Genomic DNA, 6,000 nt, shown 5'->3' with positions numbered 1-6,000 from the left:
TCTAATGTCAAGTATCATTTCCTTAGACCATGAGATTGTGCAACTCCCGGATACCGTAGGAGTGCTTTGGGTGTGCCAAACGTCACAACATAACTGGGTGGCTATAAAGGTACACTACAGGTATCTCCGAAAGTGTCTGTTGGGTTGGCACGAATCGAGACTGGGATTTGTCACTCCGTGTAAACGGAGAGGTATCTCTGGGCCCACTCGGTAGGACATCATCATAATGTGCACAATGTGACCAAGGAGTTGATCATGGGATGAAGTGCTACGGAACGAGTAAAGAGACTTGCCGGTAACGAGATTGAACAAGGTATCGGGATACCGACGATCGAATCTCGAGCAAGTATCGTACCGCTAGACAAAGGGAATTGTATACAAGATTCATTAAGTCCTTGACATCGTGGTTCATCTGATGAGATCATCGTGGAACATGTGGGAGCCAACATGGGTATCCAGATCCCGCTGTTGGTTATTGACCGGAGAGTTGTCTCGGCCATGTCTGCATGACTCCCGAGCCCGTAGGGTCTACACACTTAAGGTTCGATGACGCTAGGGTTGTAGGGAAAGTATGTATGCGGTTACCGAATGTTGTTCGGAGTCTCGGATGAGATCTCGGACATCACGAGGAGTTCCAGAATGGTCTAGAGGTAAAGATTTATATATGGGAAGTCCTGTTTTGGTCACCGGAAAAGTTTCGGGTGCTATCGGTAACGTACCGGGACCACCGGGAGGGTCCCGGGGGTCCACCAGGTGGGGCTACCTACCCCAGAGGGTTGCATGGGCCAAGTGTGAGAGGGGACCAGCCCCAAGTGGGCTGGTGCGCCCCCCACCAGGGCCCAAGGCGAAGAGAGAAGGGAAAAAGGGGGAAACCCTAGGCTCAGATGGGCCTAAGGCCCACCTAGTGGTGCGCCCGCCTCTCTCCCCCCTTGGCCGCCCCCTAGATGGGATCTAGGGCTGGCCGCCACCCCTAGGGGTGGAAACCTAGGTGGGGGTGCAGCCCCTCCCTTTCCCCTATATATAGTGGGGGTTTTGGGCTGCCATACAGACGATTCAATCTCCCTGTTGGCGCAGCCCTACCCCTCTTCCTCCTCGTCTCTCGTAGTGCTTGGCGAAGCCCTGCTGGAGTCCCGCGCTCCTCCACCATCACCACGCCGTCGTGCTGCTGCTGGATGGAGTCTTCCCCAACCTCTCCTTCTCCCCTTGCTGGATCAAGGCGTAGGAGACGTCATCGGGCTGTACGTGTGTTGAACACGGAGGTGCCGTCCGTTCGGCACTAGGATCATCGGTGATTTGGATCACGACGAGTACGACTCCATCAACCCCGTTCACTTGAACGCTTCCGCTTAGCGATCTACAAGGGTATGTAGATGCACTCTCCTTCCCCTCGTTGCTAGATTACTCCATAGATTGATCTTGGTGATGCATAGAAAATTTTGAATTTCTGCTACGTTCCCCAACATGATCAACGTTGTGTGACTCCTCAAGAGCCAAACGAAGACCCCTCTCTTCCTCAAGAGCATTGGAAAGATCCGAAATCTCATTGGCATAGTCACGACTATGCCCTTCCATATTAGTGATGGTGTCTTCGTGAGCCTCGATCATGTCATTGGCTTCACCAAGTTGTTCCAAGAGAGCAACAAAGTGCTTCTTGGATTTCCCTTGAGTTTTCCCATAAAGGCCTCAAACTCATTAGCCTCCACATTAGCTCCCTCTAGTTCATTAATGCTATCTGTCGGAGAAGGATGATTAATGATGGTAGTTTTGATGTTGGAGGTTACCTTGTTGGTGGCTTTAGCCATGAGGCACTTGGCGGTGATGCTCTCATTGGGTGAGTCGAAGAGAGACACCCGTGAAGTCGTCGCAATGGCAACAGAGGCCATGGCAACCGACTCATCACCTTCATCATCGTCATCATCCTCATTGTACTCTTCTTGTACCACCAATGCCTTGGGAGGAGTCTTCTTGGTGAAGTTGCTCTTGTTGGGGAATGACTTGGCCTTGTCCTTTCGGATGAGCTTGCCACCATTGTCTTCCCTCTTCTCATACGGGCACTCCGCGACAAAATGACTCACGTTGCCACAATTGTAGCAAGTCCTTACATGTTGCTTGCTCTTCGTGCCACTCGAGTTGTTTTTGCTAAAGTTTGGCCTCAAGTTTTTCTTGCTCCGAAATTGCCTTGAAGCAAGTGCCATGTGTTCATGATACGCATACTTCGTATCTTCGGGGTTGCTCTCCTCTTCTTACTCTTCTTCTTCTTCAACGGTGAGCTTGGCCTTCAATGCAAGGTTATGCTTCTTTGCCCGTTGAGAACGGAGCACCGCATTGTCGGCGGTCTTGTCCAAAATGTTCATGGCCACAAACTCATCCAACACTTCGCTTGAGGTCAAAGTGTGGAAGTCCGGTCTTTGATGAATGACGGAGGACATGGCCTTGTGGTAGGGCATCATTGCCTTGAGGAATTTGCGCTTGATCCAATTGTCATCCGTATCCTTGCTCCCGTGATCTCGTAGTGAGACCACGAGTTTGGTTACTCTCTGATAAAGCCCACAAGGTTCTTCATCTTCTTTCATAGCAAACTCATCGGCCTCATCTTGCACCACTTCATAGTTGGAGCGTTGAATGCTTGCGCTTCCCCGGTAAAGAGAGACAACACAATGCCATGCATCTTTGGCCAAGGCGAAAGGACGAAGATGAGGTAGGTCTTCGAGTGGAATTGCATCTTGAATGATGAAGAGAGCATTCTCATTGAATTGATTATCCGCGGCTTCTCGAGGAGTGAAGTTGCTTGGATCATGCGGCTAGAAACCTTCTTCAATGATTCTCCAAAGGTTAGTGTTCACATGATTTAAATGACGTTTAAAGCGGTAAACCCAAGAATCAAAGTCCTCATTTTTCACAATCTTAGGGGGAGGACCGGCATGATTCAAATGAGTAGAAGGAACCGGTCCACCATAAACAAGTGGTGGTTCCACATGAGCAAAGATGCCGGTGCCATTTTTACCACTAGAAGAAGGAGCCTTTTCACTACTAGCTTCCCCCTTGTCGGGGATAGCATCCGTCACCTTGTCGGTGGGGTCACCCACTTTCAATGGTGCGGTGGATAGTTTAAGCCCCTTAAGAAATTTAGTAAACATGCTTTCCACCTCGGTCGTCATGGAGGTTTTCAATGTCTCCAAGGCCACATTGAACTCCTCACGAGAGACCGAGGTTCCCCCATCGCCCGTAGACGAGGTCGGATTCACACCGGAGTGTCCCTCCACACCGTCTACGGTATCAACCATACTCTTTGGACGGTAAAGTCCTTAATAAAGAGACGAGGCTCTGATACCAATTGAAAGGATCGATATGGTTGACTAGAGGGGGGTGAATAGGCAACTACCAATTTTTTAACTTTTCTTTATCAAATTAAACTTTGCATCAAAGAAGGTTGTCTAGATGTGCAACTAGGTGAGCAACCTATATGATGCAATAACAACAAGCATACAAGCAAGCAAGAGAAGTAACACTAAAGAGCTTGCACAAGTAAAGGTAAGAGATAACCAAGAGTGGATCCGGTGAAGACGAGGATGTGTTACCGAAGTTCCTTCCTTTTGAGGGGAAGTACGTCTCCGTTAGAGCGGTGTGGAGGCACAATGCTCTCCAAGAAGCCACTAGGGCCACCGTATTCTCCTCACGCCCTCACACAATGCGAGATGCCGTGATTCCACTATTGGTGCCCTTGAAGGCGGCGACCGAACCTTTACAAACAAGGTTGGCGCAATCTCCACAACTTAATCGGAGGCTCCCAACAAAACCACGAAGCTTCACCACAATGGACTATGGCTCCGTGGCGACCTCAACCGTCTAGGGTGCTCAAACACCCAAGAGTAACAAGATCCGCTAGGGATGAGTGGAGGAATCGAAAATCCCTTGGTGGAAGTGTAGATCGGGGCCTTCTCAACCACTCCCGAGCAAATCAACAAGTTTGATTGGCCAGAGAGATAGATCGGGTGAAAATGGAGCTTGGAGCATTTAATGGAGCTTGAGCATTAATGGACTTGAGGGGGAAGAGATAGGTCAAAGGAGAAGAAGGGGAACCCCTTTTATAGTGGGGGCAACAAACCAACCGTTGCCCCACCAACTAGCCCCGCACAGGGTGGTACTACCGCTGAGAGGGGGCGGTACTATCGCTAGCCCAGCGATACTGCCGCTCCAGCCAGCGGTACTGCCGCACAGAGAAGACTAGTAGGGAATTGGACCCACCGCGGCACTACCGTGGTGGTAAGGGCGGTACTACTGCTCCTAATACGGTACTACCGCCTCTACAACCGCAACTAGTGCCGCAAAACCCGACACGAGGAAAAGAGCCCTCGAGTCGAGGCGGTAGGAGCCAGACAGCCCAGCGGTACTACGGCAGCGGGGTCACGGGCGGTACTACCGCTGCGGAGCGGTACTGCCTCTTATGACCCTTTGGCGGTACTACCGCTGGTAGTGCGGTACTACCGCAGGGACACAGAAGAGAGAGAGGATCTCTCCATAGAGGCTGAGGACGAGGCGGTGGTGCCAGGCACCCCAGCGGTACTACTGCTATGGAGTCACGGGCGGTACTACCGCTGCGGAGCGGTACTGCCGCTTGTGGCTCCTCAGCGGTACTACCGCTGGGTTGCGCGCTATTGCCGCTGGAACCCAGACAGGACATAGAAAAGAGGAGAGATCTCTTCCAAGAAGTGGAAGAGCTCGGAGGGTGAGAAGCTGATGTGTACGTGTTGATTCCACCCATGCAATACCCCAGCGGACCCCCTCTTGATAGTACGGTGCCCTCTACGCAACTAGTCCACCGAGAGAGAAACGAAAAAGCTACACCGTCTTGAATGACACTCCGAAGGGAAGAAAACGTCTCGTGCCAAGGATGAATCTGTGAACCACTCAAAGCACATGATTAGTCCGAAAACATGTTGTCAATAATCACCAAAACTACCTTGAGAGAGATATGCCTCAACATAGTGTCTTGTGGTGTTGATGACACTTATGTTTCTAGGACATGAGCACGCGAGAGTTTAGTCAGGCTCTCGTGCTGTCCGAGAGCCAGTTCCCGCCGTCGTACGTCGAGCACTCCCAGCTTCCTCTGGAACAGATGCCTCTTCATTCAGAGGGTTTCGAGGTGCTGCCTACAGTTCCTCCACTTGTGCTGGCTCAACCCAATGTTGTTGCTCATGCTGCTACTCTAAAGGCAGCAACAAAGGAGAAGAAGGATGGCAGGGGGAACAACATGAAATGGCAGTTCTTCCTCTCCACTTTTGTGCTTAACAAGATGTGTGAGATTGATACGTCTCCAACGTATCTATAATTCTTATTGTTTCATGCTACTATATTATTTGTTTTGGATATTTTATATGCATTAATATGCTATTTATATTAGTTTTGGGACTAACCTATTAACCTAGAGCCAGTGCCAGTTTCTGTTTTTTCCTTGTTTTTGAGTTTCGCAGAAAAGGAATATCAAACGGAGTCCAAACGGAATAAAACTTTTTCGATGATTTTTATTTGACCAGAATACATCCGTAGGACTTGGAGTCCAAGTCAGAAGACCCACGAGGCGGCGGCGCTCCCCTGGCTTGTGGTCCCCTCGGGAGTCCACCGACCTACTTCTTCGTCCAATAAATTCACATGTATTCCCAAACCTTTAGAACAAGGCTTGAAAATATTTTTCCACCGCCGCAACCTTCTGTTCCCGTGAGATCCCATCATGGGGTCTTTTTCGGCGATCTGCCGGCGGGGGATTCGATCAACGGAGGGCATCTACATCAACCCTATTGCTCTTCCGATGAAGCATGAGTAGTTTACCTCAGAACTACGGGTCCATAGCTAGTAGCTAGATGACTTCTTCTCTCTGTATGTTCTTCAATACCATGTTCTTCTCGATGTTCTTGGAGTTCTATCCGATGTGATCTTCTTTTGCGGTGTGTTTGTCGAGATTCGATGAATTATGGATTTATGATCAAATTATCTATGAATATT

The sequence above is a fragment of the Triticum aestivum genome, chromosome 2A, assembly GCF_018294505.1.
Source record: "Triticum aestivum cultivar Chinese Spring chromosome 2A, IWGSC CS RefSeq v2.1, whole genome shotgun sequence".
Lineage (NCBI taxonomy): Eukaryota > Viridiplantae > Streptophyta > Magnoliopsida > Poales > Poaceae > Triticum > Triticum aestivum.
This window is presented reverse-complemented; position numbering follows the sequence as displayed.